The sequence below is a fragment of the Pteropus medius genome, unplaced genomic scaffold (genome assembly GCF_902729225.1).
Source record: "Pteropus medius unplaced genomic scaffold, Ma_sr-lr_union100, whole genome shotgun sequence".
Lineage (NCBI taxonomy): Eukaryota > Metazoa > Chordata > Mammalia > Chiroptera > Pteropodidae > Pteropus > Pteropus medius.
In genome coordinates, this window is record NW_024349800.1 from 26,310,464 (window position 1) to 26,330,866 (window position 20,403).

At 36.5% G+C, this 20,403-nt stretch overlaps 1 long non-coding RNA gene across 1 annotated transcript in view; it reads left to right on the plus strand.

Annotated features, from left to right (window-relative positions):
- Positions 1-20,403, plus strand: part of LOC120621622 (uncharacterized) — a 346,009-nt gene that overhangs the window by 242,350 nt on the left and 83,256 nt on the right. The gene's annotated exons all lie outside the window — the stretch shown is intronic.

Here is a 20,403-nt window from a genome sequence, read left to right on the forward strand (position 1 = left end):
ACTTGTGTCTTCTTTGTTTCTTTGTCAGTCTAGCTAAAAGTTTGTAAATTATGTTGACCTTTTCAAAGAACCAAACTTTAATTCATTGATTCTGTCTATTGCTTTTCTATTTTGCTTTTTATTTATACCGCCGTGATTTTTATTATTCCCTTACTTCTGCTAGCTTATGGTTTATATGCTCTTCTTTTTTAGTAGTTCCTTAAGGTATAAAGTTAGGTCATTTATTTGAAATTTTTTTTCTTTTTAAGTGTGTTAATGACCATAAATTTCCCTCTGAATACTGCCTTCACTGCATCCCATAAGGGTTTTATTTTATTTTATTTTTTTTACCACTAGCATTCCTTTTAATAAAACATGGAAAGTTGTGTGACAAGGAAAGGTGAAAGTGAAATATGACCATTTACAGCTAGTACCTGGCAGAGTTGAGAGCAGGCAGGAAAATGGAAGACCAAAACCAGTCCCATTTGTAGAAGATATTTTTGTGTCTAGGCCAGTAGAGAAGGTAGAACCTTTTGCTCTGAGCCCTTGGGGAAGATGTGTGTGTGTGTGTGTGTGTGTGTGTGTGTGTGTGTGTGTGTTATGTTGCTGCCCTTGCAGTGGTCTGTGTACTTTAGCAGGGTGGCTGTGCTGTGGACCTGAGCTAGTGCACTAATTATTTTCTAATGGCCTTTGTGATTTCTTCTTTGACCCATTGGTTACTTAAGTGTGTGTTGTTTAATTTCCACATAGGGTGAATTTTCCAGTTTTCCTATGAAACTGTAACTTCATTGTGATCAGACAAGATATTTTTTATGATTTAAATCTTTTCCAATTTATTGAAACTTGTTTTGTAGCCTACCTAACATATGGTCTATCCTGAAGAATGTTTCACATGCACTTGAAAAAATATATGTTCTGAATTGTTGAATGGAATATTATATATATGTCTGTTAGGTCAATTAATTTATAGTATTGTTTAAAGTCTCTATTTTCTTATTGATCTTCTCTCTAAATGTTATATCCATTATTAAAAAAGGTTTATTGAAGTCTCCAACTAATATTATATACCGTCTATTTCTTCCTTCATTTCTGCTAATGTTTGCTTCACCTATTTTAAGGCTCTGTTATTTGGTATATATGTTGATAAATGTTAACTCTTCTTCATGAAATTACATTTTAATCAATAGATAATGTCTTTTCTTGTCTCCTGTGACAGTTTTTAACTTGAAGTCTATTTTGTTCAATATTAGTATAGCCACCCCTGCCCCTTTGGTTACTGTTTGCATGGATTATCTTTTTTTATGTCTTTTCACTTTCAGTCTATTTGCATCTTAGCATCTAACATGACTCTTGTAGATAGCATACAGTTGAATAATTTTAAAATTTATTTTGCCAGTCTCTGTCTTTTTATTGGAGAATTTAATCTATTTACATTTAAAGTAATTACTTATAAGCAAGGATTTATTTAAGCCATTATGCTGTTTGCTTTTTGTATGTCTTACGCCTCTTTTGTTCCTCATTTTCCCCATTACAGCTTTCTTCTGAGTTTGGTTGTTTTGTTTTGTTTTGTTTTTTTGTTTTTTTTTTTGAAGCAAACAGTTTAATTTCCATCACATTTCCTTAGATATATGTGGTTACCATGGAGATTATATATAATACCCCAAATTTATAACAATCTAGTTAAACTTTATACTAATTTATCTTTAATAGCATAGAAAAACTCTGCTCCTATATAACATTGTCTTCCAAGTCCTCTTAATGTCATTGTCACAAATTACATTATGAGCACAATAATAATATAGATCTATAATTACTTTTTAAGCTTTCATCTTTTAAATGTTATAAGAAATAATAGGTGGAGCTACAAACCAAAAATACAATACTACTGGATTTTATATTTGCCCATGTATTTACCTTTACCTGTTCTCTAGTATTTTTTACTAGATCTCTTCATATTTCTTTGAGCTACTATACAGTTTCTTTAATTTCAACCTAAAGAACTCCCTTTAGAATTTCTAATAGTGCATATCTAGTGGTAATGAACTCCCTGAGCTTTTGCTTATCTGTGAATATCTTACTATTCCTTTCATTTATGAAGTATAGTTTTGCCAGATGTGAAATTCTTGGTGGACAGTTCTCTTCTTTCAGCACTTTGAATGTTATTCTGCTGTCTTCTGGCCTTCGTAGTTTCTAATGAGAAATCAACTGTTAATTTTATTGAAGATTCCTTACATTTAATGAGTTGCTTCTCTCTTGCTGCTTTTAAGATTCTCTCTGCCTTTGTCTTTTGGTAGCTTAATTATAATGTCTCAGTGTGCATCTCTTTGAATATATTCTATGTGAGATTTGTTGAGCTTCATGGATTTATAGATTCATGTCTTTAATCAAATTTAAAAGGTTTTAAGCCAGTATTTCTTCAAAATTATTTTTAACTCTTTTTCTCTCATCTTCTGGAGAATGTATATGTTGATCTGCTTGATCGTATACCACAAGTTTCTTAGGCTCCATTCACTTTTTTTCCATTGTTCTCTATTCCTACTCCTCAGAAAGGGTAATTGCAATTGTACTATGCTAAAGTTCACTGATTCTTTCTTCTTCTGACTCAAATCAGCTGTTGAACCCTTTTATTGAATTTTTCATTTCAGTTATTGCAATTTTCTGCACAAGAATTATTTTGGTATGCTTTAGTAATTTATTTTTATTGATAGTCTCATTTTGCTTATACATTTTTTTTCTGATTTCTTTTAGTTCTTTGTTCTTATCTTCCTTGAGCTATTTGTGTATATTAAGACAGTTTTTCTTAAAGTCTTTTTCCCACAGTTCTAATACTTGGACTTTCTCAGTGGTTTCTTTCAATTAAATTTGTTCCTTTGAATGAGCCATACTTTCCTGTTCCTTTGTTTGCTTGTGATCCTTTGCTGAAACTGAACATTTGAATAGTAAAATGTAGAAACTCTGGAAGTCAGACTGACTTTCTTTTTCCCTAGGGTTTGATGTTTTTTCATCACTGAACATTGTAGCCCTTTGTTTAATGACTTTCCCAAACTATTTTTGCAAAGACTATCTTCCTTGTGTGTGGCCACAGAAGTCCATGTCCCTTAGCTTGTTTTCAGCTAATATTTTGACAGAGATTTCCTTTAATGCCAGAGCTGAACAAATAAACAAACACCTCTCCGAGTCTTTGCAGACTGGCTCTATGCTAGGGCACTCCTTGAACACTTAGTCAGCCTTGCACTGAGCCTAGCAATTAGCCTGTGGTGAGATCTTAGTGTATTCTCAAATCTTTTTTGAGCATTCATCATGCCCTGGGCATGCATGTTGGTTTTTTAAATTTCCCTGTATATTTGACTACTTTTGCATGTTCTAATTTGCTGGAAAAACTCTCCCCAGCTTTTGTTCAGTCCTTCAGGTCACTTTTGGTTAGACCAGACATACACAACCATTTGTGAATAAGCTCTATTCTACTCCTTTTTCAGCCAGGGGCCAAGGTCCTACAATTTGAATCTGGACTGCTGCTGCTCTAATATTGCTACTGTTCTGTGGATGGGCTAGCACATGGGCAAGTAAAAATGCCACAAAGCTTTCTTTTTGTCTTTGTCTGTTTCATGATTCAACATTCACTTGATTGTTGTAAACCTTTGACACTTTTCCGGAGTTATGATAAAGTTGCTTTTGTTTCTGCTTGTTTTTCAGTGTTTCTGTGGGGAAATGAGAGCTTGGAGCTTTCAACTCTCCCATTTTGCTGACATCACTCCCACTCTAAAATTAACCACTTAATCCTTCTGGGAAGGTTTATGAGAATCCTGCAACTTCAGATTTGAAAGAAGTTTTTGAGATCATGTAGTCTTGTGGTTTATAATTCTTCTCCCCAGAGCACCAGAGGTTCCATGGAATTCACCTAGGATCACCTTAGAATGTTCAAAGCTCTATGTTATACCTCTAACCCATCTTCACCTAGAATTACTGAGTTTGTCACCCACATTTAAAATTTTTTAAATGGCAAACTTTCATTTTAATCAAGAACTTTTGGCTTAAAAACTTTTTAGAAACCATTGATTTATATCAAGTGCTTATTAGTTCAGAGCTAAGCAAAGAAGGTTCAGGCTTCTCATTCCAAGTCATTCAGTTTCCCTCTGCTCTGCTAGGTAGCTGGACTAAGACATATAGGCATGCTTGGCAGAATAATAACTTGGTGTTCTTGTTCAACATTTAACTAAGAATGTAGCTCCGTGCTATGTAGGGGGAAGTAAGAGAAGAAAATGACTGTGGTAATTTTTAATCTTTTTCTGTCATCCTGAGCAACCTAGTTCTGGCTCCAAATTTTCATTCTCCCTTGACACAACCAGGTACTGCAATTAACCGGACTGAGCCTTCTTGGAGAGCAACTGGTCAAGTATCTATTGATACTGTAGAATGCCTCACTTCTACTTCTACCATCATCTCAGGGGTTAGCAAAGTGTTTTTTCTTACCACATATAATTCTCTGCCCTAGGGGATCTAGAAAATAAAATTTTCTCCATCTTGTTACAATTACAGTTCCACTTATATGTGGTTACTAGCTCTGAATACTTAAGGATATCGTATGGTGATAGTGAACCTCTTTTCCATTTTTCAATGGCAACAGAAAGAAGCCTAAGTGATTATGGAATAAGACCCAGGAAGGACATGGGACATAAGACATGATATCAAGGTAGACCTTAAAAGAGGCTCTCTAACACTGGAGAATTTTCACCTGAGAGAAAACAGCAGTCTTCACTGGAGGGATTTTACTGCAGTTCTAGGAGGAATTGAGCTGATCTGATCTAGTTAACCTCTCACAGATTCTCAGAGCCCTAACATTCAACCTTTTGTAGTAATTAAATAATTTCTGGTTCTGCATATGTTCTATGGATATGATGAATTCTATTTTCTTTGATATAATTATACATACTTAAATATATAATATTTATACGTCTATGTACATGCATATATTTTTATTGGGATTGTATAAAACTATGAAAAACATGGTGATATGACTCAAAAGTTTGTAGGAGCAGCAATTTTCAATTCATATAATATTATATCTAAATAGAAAACAATCAGCTTGGAGGTTTTCTTGCTGACTAGTATATTGACATGATTGTGATAACTCCAGCTGGCTTTTTCACACTGAATGACAATTACACGCATACCCCATGATACTTGATGCTCACAGAGCATAAAGAGAAAGGAAAACAGTGATCTTAGGTCCATGAGGGAAGGCTATAACCACAGACAAAGTAAGCAAACAGAAACCTAGCTAATTGAAAGGGAGGATAGTTAAAATTTAGCAATGTTGAATTGGGAATAGCATCAATGTCAAAGGGAACTTGCATTTTACTGGGTGATTGAAAATAACATGGCAAATTATTTCTTCCTTCAAATTCATGGCACCAAAATAAGCCAAGGATTTTTTTCCCCCTCTGTGTCTTAAAAGAGGAGCCATTGAATATATAAGTTTACAGTGATTTTGGATAAAAGCTATTATTTTCTAAAATTAGAGATATATTTTACCTTTTTGAATATTTTAACTGTGACATTACAGGGATGTGGCTTTGCATTAACATGAGCAGTAGTGGCTTCTATTTGAAAGTTCTAAGTATTTAAGTCTTTTCACCACCATGTAACTCCCTCCCTTGGCCACAGTATTAATACTTCTGATTCTTAAAGGAAGGAATAATATGTACCTATTACATTAATAGTCAACAATGAACTGTGGCACATTAAAGCAAAATATATTAAGAATTTTCCTTTGCATACTTCTCAGAGGAACCTGGGGTATAGTGGAAAGATATTGGACTGGGAATTCAGAGAGCTTGGATTCAAGCCTGCACTCTGCCACTTACCATGTGATTTTGTCAAGTTACTTTTCTTCTCCTAGCTACGCCGCTACACACACTAATTTTCACTATGGAGACAGGAATTTCACTTTCTAATCCCTGGTTTATTTTGAAATAATATATTGGAAACCATTTAAAAAAAAAGAGAGGTATTATGTAAATGATGAGCATGGCAATGGTACCAAATAGAAATTAATCCTTTCAAAAATGATTATCCTTGTATAGTATTTTATATATTTTTAAAGATGAAATATGACCAATAACCAGGCCTCTTGCCATAAAATAAGACAAATTTAGTTACCATTTTCACCTGAATTGATAATGGGGAATAGTAGACAAAGAGCTAAATAGAAGCCAGAATCAACTACTAACAGCTAACAGAGCTTGTGTATGTTGCTTCACACCTCTGAATCTTTACTTTTTTATCATTCGAGTGTAAATACTTTATTTTCTGAGTTCCTTTACAATGTTGGGATTTGATAAGTTTTATCCTCATTTTTCCTTTCACGCCCCCTTCCCACCCCTGGCCCTACCATCACCACTTTTTCTTTCTCCTGGCTAACTTTAACAAGGTTTTCACGACTCAGCTCAGATGTCATGTCTTTTAATAATTCTCTAATTTCTTCTCCCAACTTCAGTCTGGCTTCACTGGATCTCCTCTGTGTTGAAAGGGTTTATGTGTCCTACACCCCAGCTATGTTCTAAGCTTCTTGAAGATAAGGGTCATGTGGTATTCATCCGGGGGACTGCATTTAGTAGCTTCTTAATAAATGGTTGTTTACTGAGTGAATAAATGAATAGATAATGTATGAGGAGCTTTTTGAAAATAATAAGATACAAAGTGCAATATGGTATTTTTCAAATATAACTATAGAAGGAAGAAGCAGTTTTCTAGTGAAACAGTACTGTATTTGGAAGGAAGAAGTAAGTTAGTGGGCCTTTTCTACTAATTTGGTGAATAACTCCAGGAAAATCACTTAAGCTTTCTTCACCCAACTTCCTATCCAAAAATGGGGCAATCTGCATTTTTCATTGCTTGCCTCATTAGGATTGTCACAGAGGCCAAAATAAGAGCAATGATGTGATAGCTGCTGACTTTTTTAAAAAAAATTAAAGTGTGTTATACACTTTACGTTAATGCCTCTTTGTAATTAAATATACATCTCTCTTTATACTGAAAATATTCTTGAAAAGTTTTCTCTAAACAATGTAAAATTAAATAACATTTTAAATGGACCGAAGGAGATTTATATTTAAAACATATTTTTGTTTCTATCAGTTTTGTAGAGTGTAGAATCCTCTTGAAGGGGAACAATTATTTCTAATTTGTTTTATAATTTAGAATTTTCTTGTAATACCAACCTCTTAATGCAGCCTCTTCTGTATCTCTGTTTCCTGTTAGGCTCATCAAGCCATTGTTGACTGGCAGTGGGAAAAAATATCCCCCACTGAACCCCTTTATTGTCTTTGGGAAGCAGAACTTTTGTTCATGAACACAACCTCTGTCCTGCAAATGATGATTTTCAGAATCGTGCCCAGATATTTGTGTCTTTGAGAAATACATAAAGAAGTGTTAAGGTGATGCTTTTAAGAACTTTGGGAAGTGTTCTTCCTAAACTAAGATAAAAGGTACTTTTAATAATTCCCTAGAGGATTGAGGATTTTCTTTTTCTTTTTAAAACAAAAATTGATTCTAGATAGAGTACAAAATTCAGCGTTGGTTTCTCAAGTAATTGTGATCTACTTATCTCCACTTTGTCAGGACACTTCTTGTCCTCACCTGGGCAAGAATGTAATTTAGGCTTTGCTTATTTCCAATTAAGAATACTAACTATGTAATGTTTAGATTTTCCTTGTTATGTAATTGATGTGGAGCAGGCCTCCTTCTTAAGTGTTTTACTCTGCTTCTGTATGAAATCCTGTCTCATGAGAGTAGGACAACTCTGTCTCGATAGCTTTTTTTTTTTTTAATTGAATCAACTTGATGGAATTATACCATATGTATAGTAAACTATGTGCATGCAGAAGTCATGTAACCACCACTACGATCAAGGCACAGGCATTTCCAGTCACTGCCAAAAGGTCTCTCATGCCTCTTTGCAGTCAATTCCCATGTCATCTCAGCCCTAGGCAGCCACAGGTCTGCTTTCTGTCACTGTAAACTAGCTCACATGACTGTATCTTCTTGAGGCACCTTTTTGTTGGGATTGAGCTCCTTCGTGGGGAGATAAACTGTGTGGTTGGGATGAAGGAGAAGAGCTGAGGCATTTATTTAAGTACATCTTTTTTAGGTCTGATTAGCACTAAATTTTTGCGGAAGCAGGATTTATCTGAAGCCACAGGCTGGTAGTTAGTTACCTTTAGAAAATGGTGAACTGGGAACAACAAAATTGGAGTTAAATTTACATCTGGGTCATTTAATCCAGAAACGTTCTAGGAAATAGTTAAGGGTTTGCAGCAGCTTTGATGAAGTTTTTCATTTCTCATGTGAACATGGCCCCATAGTTTTAGCATTGCTAAGCCAAATGGCGCTCTGATTTTTATTTTTTACATATTTACCATTCAGAAGTGAGTTGGTGGTTTTCCTTTGATTGTATAAACTTATGGGATATAAACTCTTATTTTCAGGAGTGCAGAACTTTGTTCTATTCCAATTTTTAAAATGCTCAAGGGACAGGACTAAGATTATTCATCCCCACTTGGCTTTATCTCAGCAGTTCTGATTACTGGACATTTGACTTGATATGGCCAAGATTTGGGTGCTATTGGTGAGATGTTTGCAAAAGAATTGGTATGAAGTTGCCTTACTAGTATTTTATGCTTGTGCCACAGTCCAGAAATAAATGTTACATTTCTTTCTCTAAATCTATTTGTGTCCTGGATAGCCAACTGACAACTATTGTCTTTTTTTTTTTTTTTTTTTTTGGTTTTCCAGTTAAATAGCAATTGTGGATAAAAGAATGATACTGTTTAAAACTCAGTCTGGAGAGTCTCCTGGATAAGAAGGCAAATAGATTTCCAGTCTTAAGTATCAGATGGTCCTATTCAATGTCATTCTAATGATTTACCCCCACACATTAAATTTTTGTCATGTTGGGCTCTAACTTTTTTCAAAATAAAGATGTAAAGCTCCTATATCAGGACTGTCCTAGACACAGGTACCTTTCTGGTTTATAGAACTACCTTTTCTTCATAATATTTAATGGAAGAAGTGACTTTTAACTTTTCGATGCCCAGGTTCCCTTTATTCTTTTTAAGGAGATTAAATTAACCCATCTCTTTTTAATTTAACCTGATGTTTAGAAATTTCTGGGAATCTAATTTACTTAAAGCAGTAAGTCAGATATTTTTTCTTTCTCCTCCCTTTTATTCTTCCATAGGCAAGAACTGTAGAATATGCAGATTATTGAGAAAGGAAAAATAATATCTGAAAATGTGGCTTTCTTAAAAGGCACCAGTAGCATTAGTGTCATGTCTGAAGCACCATTTGTGTCAACTGTACAGACCTTTCATGGAAAATTGTGCTGTGCTACCTTTTAAAGTATGAAATGCTAATTTGGGATTTACAGTTTTTGAACTGGAGGGCTGCATTTTGCATGGGATTTTGTTTAATTTCCCAGTGAAAAAAGGCATTTGAAACACAACTGCCTACAGCCAACTGTCAACAAAAATCAACTGTAATAGCACAGAGCCTGTCACTGATGTATGTGGTGATGTGGTAATCTTCTCAATTTAGCTGGATATTTCTTCTTCGTACAAAATAGCTGAAAGTCTTGCTAGGCATTTATGAATATCGGGAGGTATTATTAGGCTGATAATGGGGCCAGATTAAGGAAGTGTACACTGGTTCAAAGTGTCAGTTAAAGAGACACGAAATGGGATGAAACATGGCCCTTGATAGGAGGGACTCTTCATTTTTCAGGTTTGCGAAAGATTTGGGCATAGCATGCTGAGTTCCATCTGCTGCGTAAGTGGCTTTCTGGGGAAAAAAAAATAAACTTGTTATGCTATTTTTTCCCCCAGAAATCTGTTTTTGTTTACCGAGAGGGTGAAATTAAGAATCTCTGAAAATGGAAGTGAGGAGGGCAGAGTAGGGTAAGCTCCTGGGGCGAGACTGGTCGGTGTTCTTCTCTCCTTAATATTGAGAGCCAGTGGTTGAGGACTGGCATCCTTTCTAAGTCACTTCTATCTAAGAGCTGGGGAAATAGAATTCTTTTGGAGTTGTTGTATTTTAGTAGTGGGACTTTCCCCCCCTCCCACTTGTATTTTAAACAACAACTGGCAAACGCGAGGCAAAAAATAAAGCTGAATGTAACTTATTCTTTGGCAAGGCACAAAATTGGCACTTATTATTAGCTGTCACCAAAACATGGCATTATTGAAACTTCTTATATCAAAAAGGGATTTAGAATCAAATGGCACTTCATATAATCAGATATATATATATATTGTATTTAAAGTGAGCCAATATTTAAATCTGGCCTTACCATTTACTAGCTCTGTTGTGGCTCAGCTCTCTGTGATTAAATTTCTTCATCTCAAAATTGGATTCTTAATCATGCCTACCTTATAGGGATTTTGTGAGAATTAAATAGATGTAAAGAGCTTAGGACACTGCTTGACATATAATAAGCATCATATGACTAGCTATTATTATTATTATTATCAATACAAGCAACATATTTACTATTATCCAGTGAGTTCTATCCAAAAGGATAGAAGGAGGAATATGCTAGCACATATGCTACATAACCTGTTGTAAAAGGTGTATTCATTTTTCTTAATCATTATCCTTTTGTATGTAGGTAGGAGACGAGAGTGGTCTGCATTATCTGAGCTACATTGAATATGTTCTAAGATACATATTAATCATACCATGGCTAATAGGAACTTGACAGTGCCCCACCTTGTTTTGTGCAGTACCTGCCCACTGCCTTTTTCTGAGCCTCTGTCTTTCTGCAGCTCTTGCTTCTTCCCATATGACCCTGATCTATTCCCTTTCCTACTTGCCTTTGCGAGTGATGTTAGAATGGACCTCTCATGGTGGGCTGCGGCTCCAGACAGGTATGTCAGTGACATATCTTGGCACGATAAAAACCTAGGTTTGAGTCAATGTGATTCCCTTCTCTGCAATTCTGTGATTGAGTACTGAGGTATCCTTGTGAATTGTCAGTAGGTGCCCAAATTTAAAGACTAGAAAATGGAGAGGAGGGAAGGGTTAGATGTGACCATGGCAGTTAATGCACAAATTAAAGCTATAATAAAACAGTGGAACAAAGCAACAACACCATGAGAATCTCTGAGGCTGCCTGATTTTCTGTGTTTCCTGAGGTCTCATGACTGGCTGTACTGTCTTTCTGGATTCCAAGAGACCTCTTTATGTCCCTGCAACACACATCCCTTCCTCTTAACTTCCCACTAGTATGAATTTTTTTCTCTTCTTTGCAACCAGTTTGGGTGCAGAGAGTCTAAGTATCCATGTGTGAGTAGGAAATAAAGTTTTCTGCTGATGAATTAAAAGTACTGCTTGTAATAGAATTAAAATTGAAAAAATGGTCAGTGAGGAAAATTTTTATTCTCCATATTTAAAGTCTTGGGAATAAGGGGTGGTAGAAATTAGGGAATGGGCAATTATCTCTCTGTTCTAGTGGATTGACAAGGTCTCTGTACACACGGTGATTACTTTTAAAGATGGTAACACAATAATTGTAGACTCAGAGGACTTCTATGGAGGAAATAAACAAGGAATAATTTTGAAAGATCCGTTAGCATTTTGGTGAAATGTGTTCCCTAGCACCAAATGATTTTACTGGGTAACCACCAGTATCTCTGAGTTAAAGATTCTCTTATGACCTTGATCCATTCCCTTCCTCTGCCTTGGCCAGTGATGATGGACCAGGGATGGATCGCTGATGGAAAAGTATTGCCTAAGTCAGGCATAGGTATAGGTACAGATTTATTCTGGGTCAAGATATACTTCAGATAGATATGGACTATTCTGAACAAGACATTTTTCTGCCTATTATATTCAAAGATGACACTGAAAACCATAAATATATTATTGAAGGTTTTTTTTCTCTATTTGGAAGGGACTGGGATAGTGGATAATGGAACAACAATTTAATGAGGCCTACTTTCTACTAGGCAATGTGCAAGATCTTTTCTACAATTCTCTGATTTAACGGACAAAACTACACACTCTCACCTTGTAATCATTGGCATTTATGAATGTAGTGACTGTCTGAGATTCAGGCTTCTATCTGGATCTGGGAGAGAGTGTTTCTCCATCAATGTGCTTTAATCTGCTGCCTGTTTCTTCTAGCATCGAGTTCTAGTGTGAATACAGACTTTTAATGAGCAACCCATATGTAAATAATTAGTATAAAAGAGGAAATAACTCTCATTTTCCAATTTCTTTTTTTCATTTTAGAAATGATTTGCTATTCAGTTTTAAGCTTTCCAACTATTTTGATGGAGATCTAAGGTGGAGAAAAGAAGTGTTTTTTGTGTTGTTGTTTTCATCACTTCCTGTTAAAACGGCATAGTTAATTTCCAGAGGTAGAACATCCCCTTGAATACTCATGATAGGAAGTAGAGAGACTGCTGTTCTATGCCTTTAAGAGCACTGAATACTCAGAATAAACCTCCTACAGTGTACCAGACCTATAATTGCAAAAGCAAGGAGGGATCTAGAGCATTGGAGAGGGAATATACCATGAACGAGGTTGCGATGACAAAGCAGCAGAATTTATTGAACATGGAAAGTTCTGTCACTAAATAGATGAGCAGTCCTCTTGAGTCCTTCCCAGGATGCCAGACAAGTTGTCTCAGCAGGAACTCTTTCTTCTTTATGGTTTTATATGAGCATACTGACACGTAAACCTTTGGATGGAGAAGTGAGGCCAGGAACACAATGGGCTGCTTCTCCAGAAGGTGATTAGGGTGTTCCAGGGGTGCTTACTTACCTTGACATCTGGAGAGGGGGTCCTTTGGTGATGATATTTTTAGTTCTTTACTGTGCACTTTTCATTCAAAGGCACTTAAGTATAACGATAAAGAAATACAATCACCACCACCTCTGTTTTCCGTCATAAATGACATGTCATGAAATAATTATTCAGGCAAAATGGTGATACTCTTTACTCTCAGTCTCATTTTATCCCAGTTAGAAGATCTATATCTACTTCTCTGTATAGAGTTAGGTTTGTTCAGAGTATGAGAGCTGTGCGCACTTCTCGTGAGCTCAGTACTCTCTGATTTCATTATACTTTTTTTCAACAAGTACTGACCCAGAACCTACTTTGTACCAGACACTACTGGACATAAAGCAATAAACAAGATAGACAAGGTTTCTGCTCACACGAGATTATATTCTATAGCGGACGACGGATCATCAAGTAAATATAAATAAGGTAATTATAGATTGTGATGATTACCAGGGGAAAAAAAGAAAGGAGAATTAGTTTTTCGAAAGCTTATTCATTTAACGACAAGGGCAATCCCTCCTTACACCAAGCCTCCAACATGCCTCCTTCATCTTGGAAGTGCACATCTGACTTTTTCCCCCAGTTTTACGTATGTAGCTATGTAATTGCAATTCAAGCCCTTTGTTTTTCCAAACAAATTCTTATTAAGAGTCGCCTAGATAGACAGTTTAGAATAAGCCCAGTACTAAGCAGTTTCCTTAGCAGAAAAGACACAAGGTACAGATTCTATTTTATCAGTCTGGAACCCAAAAAGGACAAGTAGCTGTGTGGTAGTTATTTGCATACTTGTCTGTCTTGTCTTCCCTACTAGGCCGTGAACTTCCTGAAGGTAAATACTAATCTGTTGTGGTTTTTTTGGTTGTTTTTTTTTTTGGTCTCCTATGATATTTAGCATCATGTCATGCACATAGTAGGAACTTAGTAAATTGTTCACTGAATTCAGTTGAATTAGCAAAAGTGCAGGCTCTTGCCAAAGGTATTAGCAAATGCATGATTGAAGAAAATTAACTAACAATTAAGATAAAAACGTCAGTATTCACATGGATTTTGGCTGAGCAGATACATTTCCTTACTGGTGAACATAAGGCTTTTCAGACCAATGAATCTGGTATTCTACAATTCCTTGCCAGCAAGGCATGGCAGGGATGGAGGAAAAAGAGTGTGGGCTGATTGGAGACTTTGGCAAATAGTAGGTACTTGAATCTCTTCTGCCAGAGTCACAAGCTCTTGGTCTTAGTGGCAGGAGGTATAACCGGGATAAACTGAGAGGTCCTAGGATAAATCTTCCCTATGGAGGTGCTGAGGCTATTACCATTTTGGCTTGAAGTTTATGAGAAGCCTGCACTATGTGCCCCTACTAAATGATTTTAGCCTTCCTTCCTGAGCACTCCTTTTAGGGACCTGGTTCAAATGATCTCTGTTGAGACCTTACGATGTGCAAGCCCTACACAAAAAGCTGGGGATACAATGGTGGACAATCAAGATCCTTGCCCTTAGTAACCACTATTCCCATTTGGGAGGCAGGATTTAACATGTAATTAGTAATGGAAAGCCAGCTGTGATACCTTCCCTGCCCTGAGAGCTCACCTTTGCATGTGCACATGTAAGTATATGTATGTGCACACACATGTGCTGCCCACACACACGCATGCAGCAGTACTTTCCCACATGGTTTAAATCAGAGTGACCGCTTCAGGCCCCTCATTTTGGTGGTGGGACTTGGGGATGGTGCCAGACTGTGGCAAGAAGCAGGTTATAGGGCAAGGACTGGCATGGGAGAGAGATGTGGTTTCACTAAGCTGGCCCGGGTTTTATAGACCGAAGTCCTTCCCCGAGATAAATTCCTGTGAAAAGAACAGCAGCAATACACAATTCATTCAATTATTCATTTGTTCTTCTTTCAAGAAATGATTGTTAGTACCTATTATGTGTGAGGTACTAGGGATACTATAGAAAGAATAAAAACAAAGATATAATCTACAGGGAAACAGATATTAATCAAGTAGTTCTGCAAATATAAAATTGCAATAGTGTCAAGGGCTAAACTCCTTGGTGCTGTGAGAGATTATAACAGGGGAATTGAGACTGTCAGGGAGGCCTTCCCTTAACTTACCTGGTTTTGCTCATATGAGGCTTTTGCAGGCCTGGGGTGAGAAGAGAGGGTTTGCTTTCTATTTCATGTTTCCCAAGGCTGATCTTTGCATCAGTACAGGAATGCACACAATTTAAATGGACTGCGTCTATCTTTTTATCTCTTTTCATTATATGTATGTATGTATGTATGTATTTATTTATTTATCCACACACCATTAGAATTATTTTTAATGTAATCATGTTTACTCGTCATCTTCAGGAGACTGCGAGAATCACATTGAAAATGCAATTTCTTTAGTCACTTACCAGACATGGGAGGATGTTTCCAATGAGCTGGAAAAACAGAGCTGAGTGATGTATCACAAAACTTAGCTTTTATGTTGAGAAATCCTATTTCGAATTGAGTTATATTAAAACAGAATGTACTGGCGGCAGCTTGGTGTATGGAAAGAGCCAGGATTTGAAGTTCAAGAGGCTCCACCACTGGTCCATGGAAGCCTTAGATAATTTATGTGTTTTTCCTGAGACTCAGTGACTCCATCTACAAGATGGGGATCATAATAGTAGTTCTAAGTTTTTTGTGAAGATTAAGGCAGAATATTTGAGGGCTCTAGGACAGTGCCTTACATTGGTAAAGGCTCAGTAAATATCTGTTTCCTTCACTACATTCAGATTCTGGGGCCCCTTTATCATAGGTCTATATGAAAATACCCTGCTGATTTCAAAGATGCCTTCCTTTACCATAGAAAGGGGGATGGAGGGAGAAACTCAAAACGATTTCCATCTTGACCTAGGAAAGATGAGATGCTTATACCCCAGCTTATAACAAGATTCCATAGAAAAGGGGGCGGAAGATGAATGTACAATAAAATGATTCAAAACACGAGCAGACTCTGCGTATGTTATGCACAGATGAGTTAATTGTTTTGCCTTAAATATATTTCCTGAAGAACAGAAGCCCGATCACAGCACATATCGTTATGTATTTTAGACAAACAGCACTTTGAATCAAATTATAGTACATGCATGAAATATTAAAATAAGACATTTATAACAAATCTTTCTAACTTAGTGCTGAGCCCTAAAATAGATTTATATTCGGATAAGCAATAGGTGCGATAAATGTGGTACAGATACCATAATTTAAATTGCAAATCAATGGGGCATCTTGGGAAAACGGAATGCAGACTTGAACTACTGAGGGGAAAGATCCAGCTATGCAATATTTTTAGTTCTTCTGCCTGATTTCATTTTGCAATGTCTGTGTCTGGTCTGGACTTGACTACATTTGATAAATTCTAATATCTGCTCTCTGATATCATTTCTTTATATTCCCAGTTTAAATAATCTATTTAAAAGCTTCATTGATTGTTTCTTTTGTTTATTGTTGAACTGTTTTCACTAAACGGTTCCCCAGAGTTTTCAAGTTATTTAAGTTAGTTGGGAGATTTTAGAATATTATTGTTTCTCGGTTAACAGAATAGTCAGATGAAATGAGCAATAATATCCTTACATATACTGGAGTGTTACCCACTTCACCAGATCACCTTGCACTCGTTTTCTCCACTGTGCTTTTTTGGACAATGTGTGCTGAATGTGTCGGCAACTTGTCTCTAGGAACGGGCCTTGTCCGAGAACGTTAAACTTGATTCATTTATTTCGAAAAACTTTGGGGCTATCGAGTTGAATGTCTACAGAGCTAATTGTTTCTAAGCCAGCTGGCCTAAAATTCAAAATGATTCCCTCCATATCAGAAGCCCTTGGAAGAACTTTAAGTGATGATATTGTACTGTGGGACTCTCCTGGTATCCAATTCATGTAGGGAAAGTAGAACCTTTGTGCCTGGCACCAATGTATGTAAATGAACAGAGACTTGGCCAGCAATTCTTTTCAAGGCTAGAGGCATGTGAACAGAGGGAAAGAGGGGCAATCACAAAGGATCAGTGACAGGATTTCTGAGTGCTGATGACTAAAGAGTAGAATTTTACTTGTAGTTACAGAATCGAAAGATCTTTCTTCAGCAAGAGGTAGAGTTGTTTTACATGGAAACTTCTTTTCTCTGCCTGATCTGTATGCAGGAAATTTCTCTTCCCATTAAATATCTGCAATATTAGCTTTTTGTCATGGAGAGAGCCTGTATGGCCATATTTCATTTTCTTATAATGTATTGTATCAAGTGTTTAATGCTCAGGTTTCCGGTACAATTAACTCATCTTCCTCTTTTCTACTCTGCTTAGCATAATTGTTTCCAAACTTTTAAAAAAGTTGCTGCATTAAAAATAATAAAAAAATAAATGGCTTCGTATTAAAGATTTCAGGTGGCAAGATTCAACCATACTTCATGTTAGCCAGCCAGGCCAGAAGAGAAAGAAAAGCCTGGCTATATCCCTGTTGTAAAGTTGTATCCACAAAAAAAAAATGCTTACCTCCATGTAGGTCAGTACAATTAGGACAGCTCTTAGGAAGAAATTAAATATATATAATTAAATACATGTATACAGATTATTCCTAGAACTAAACTACCAGTATGGGTTCCCAGTAGTCTGTTCTAATAAGAGCCAAGAGCAACCTTCAGATAGAGATGTAAAGAGTTATATCTGTGCCATCCATTACAGTAGCCACTGGCCACATGTGGCTGCTGAGCCCTTAATATCTTAGTTGAGAAGAACTGTAAATATAAAATACATACCAGATATTGAAGATGTAATACCAAAAAAGTAAAATATCTCAATAATTTTTTATATCAGTTAATTATCAAAATGAAATATTTTGGATGTGTTGGATTTAATAAAATATATTATTAAAATCAATTTCACGTGTTTCTTTTTAAAATTTGGCTACTAGAAAATTTAAAATTATATCTGTGGCTTACATTATATTTCTACTGGACAGTGCTGAGCAAGGTCGATGTCATGTAATATTATAACTAATCATCTTAAAAGGCTTTGGTATCAGACAATTCCTTTTATATTTTACAGCACATCTGAAATTCTGTGTATATAGAGTCCTGTTTCAAGTGTGCAGGTGATCTTACTGGCTGAAGTAACCCTGCAATGAGAATGGCCACCTTATGAGCAATGACAGGGAGCTGCTATGTCTGCTCTCTAGGTTTGGGTTTTGATAGGTTTTTCTAAAGCAAAGTTCACCAATTTTATCATTGTTTTTCAACATAACCATTTTTATCTCTGCATGAAGAGTCTCTGGCTTCACCCAAGATACATTTCCTTTTTTTACCTATCTTCCATAATCACTATTCTTAGAAGGGAAGTGCAGTTTAGTTGAACGTGCTTGGACTCAAGTTAGACTCCCTGGGCTCAGCAACCAGCACTTACTAGTGACCTTTGACACAGCCATCTCTGTTCGCTGAAGTTTTCTCATCTGTGAAATGGAACAATATCTCATAGCTCACAGGAGAGTAAGCAGCATTCTATGAAAGGATCACTATACTGGTCACCTGGACTCAGAGAAATGAGATCCTATTCACTTCCTTTTGTTTTATGAGTACCGGGGGCCCAAGTTTCTAGGACACTGAGTTTATAAAGCTGAACATTGATTTATCCCCCAACCCAAGGCGAGACTATTATTATGAGCAGTGTGTTCCTTCTGAGGCACAGATATGCTCATGACACTTATCAACAGAACCACACCTAAGCTCTTGCTTGGCGTCTGTGTCTTTGCATTCACTCAACTTCCTACCTAAATTATCCTCCTTCCCCCATTGTTTCCTTTCCTTATTGTCTTATCCCTCTTCCAGTCTTCAGATGAAGTGCCACCTCTTTTTATCAAGCCTTCTTTGACTACTCTAGATAGCACTAATTTATCAACTTTATACTTTTTATTGCCAATACAAGCCAGTTTAAATCAAGCTGCTAATATTTATCTGGTGCTTCAAATCGCAAGGCTTACTTTCAAGTGATTTCAAACCTATTCATTTAGTGTTATCTACTGAACTATAAGTGTTTTGAAGGTAGTGGTCATGCTTCATACCTATTCTACAACTCTTACACATCTTGCTCAAAAAATACTTACTGATTGATTGACTAGGGCTTGACTAATAGGTAATCCTTTAATGCAAAAGTATTTATTATAGGAAGTGACCTGGCAAGAAATACCATATATCATCTTTACAGACCTCTATGGTAAATAATTAGTATACATATCAAACTTTAAGATTATCATCATATAAAATCTCTATTTTATTTAACTGCTTGGTTCTAACTGCTTAATTCTGGGAGCTACCTGAGTTACTAAAAATCAAGACTTAAGTAGTTTCTGATTCTAGGTCCTTTTGTGATATATGTATACATATCTTTCTAAATATATAGGTGCAGATAGATGTAATCAGATTACTAAGATGCACGGTTTATATTTGTAGTCCTTTCTCAGTAAGGCAGTGGGACATTGGTGCTTTCAAGTGAGCTTAGAGATGCTGAATATGACATTCATATCATTAAAAATAGTTAGCTCTTCTTGGCTACATTCACAAAGAAGTCCCCTAATGCTTTCTTTAATTGGCAGGATCCACACGTGGTATCTATTTTACGAATGTAACTCTACACTGAGCAACTGGAGCTGTGTATGTGTCTGCATATGTTCTCTGTAGGTGACACTCTACCCTAATCAGACAATTGGTGTATTATACTAGAACATACTGTATGCAGACAATGCCTCACCTACCACTCCCCCCACTTTTTTTTAAACCCTGAAATATGGTTGATATGGTCCATTGCAAAATGAACCTATATTGGAAATGGCAAAATTGTAATGTAAAATATACCAGGGTCAGTGGGGTGTGCTGTTTTTTGCATATATTTTTTCTCCCCTGACCCATGCATGCCATTCCCCTGCATACAGTGAAAAAAGCTTCATCTCACACAGAAATGTGATGTCCTTTACTGCCAGAGGCTGTTGCTGTTTTAAATGAGGAAAAAGCACAATGCATGAAGAAGGAAAATTAAAGCATATTCATTTTGGAAATTAGATATGGTGTCAGGAGACTCTCAGAAAATAGCCCCGTTTGAATGAAGCCCCACACTACAAGACAGTTCACTGAACTTTTGACCACTATTTATGCTATGGAAGCTTTTGAAATAGGGAAGAGAGCAAAACATTTTATAGCTGCTTAATAGCTGAGTTCATTTTTCTTTCTTTCTTTTTTTCCCACTAGGCATTTGTCTGTCCCTTTGGTGTATATAAGATATGCAAACAGCATGTAGTTTATTGGAAGGCCTTTGTGTTAATGTTACCAGGTTGGTTCCAAAACACACAGTGACTGGAAGAGAGAATCTCCCGGCCAACCCGGTGACCTTCCTTACCCTCCGCAGCACAGTGTGCCATCTGCCTGTGGCTGGTCTGGAATGTCCAGCCCCGGCCAGGGTCACACAGGCCTTGAGAGCAACAGTGACTCCTTTAAAGGTCATTCTGCAAATACCAAGAGAATATACCTTTCACGGTTCCCACAGATCCCTTATGCAAAATTGGACAGG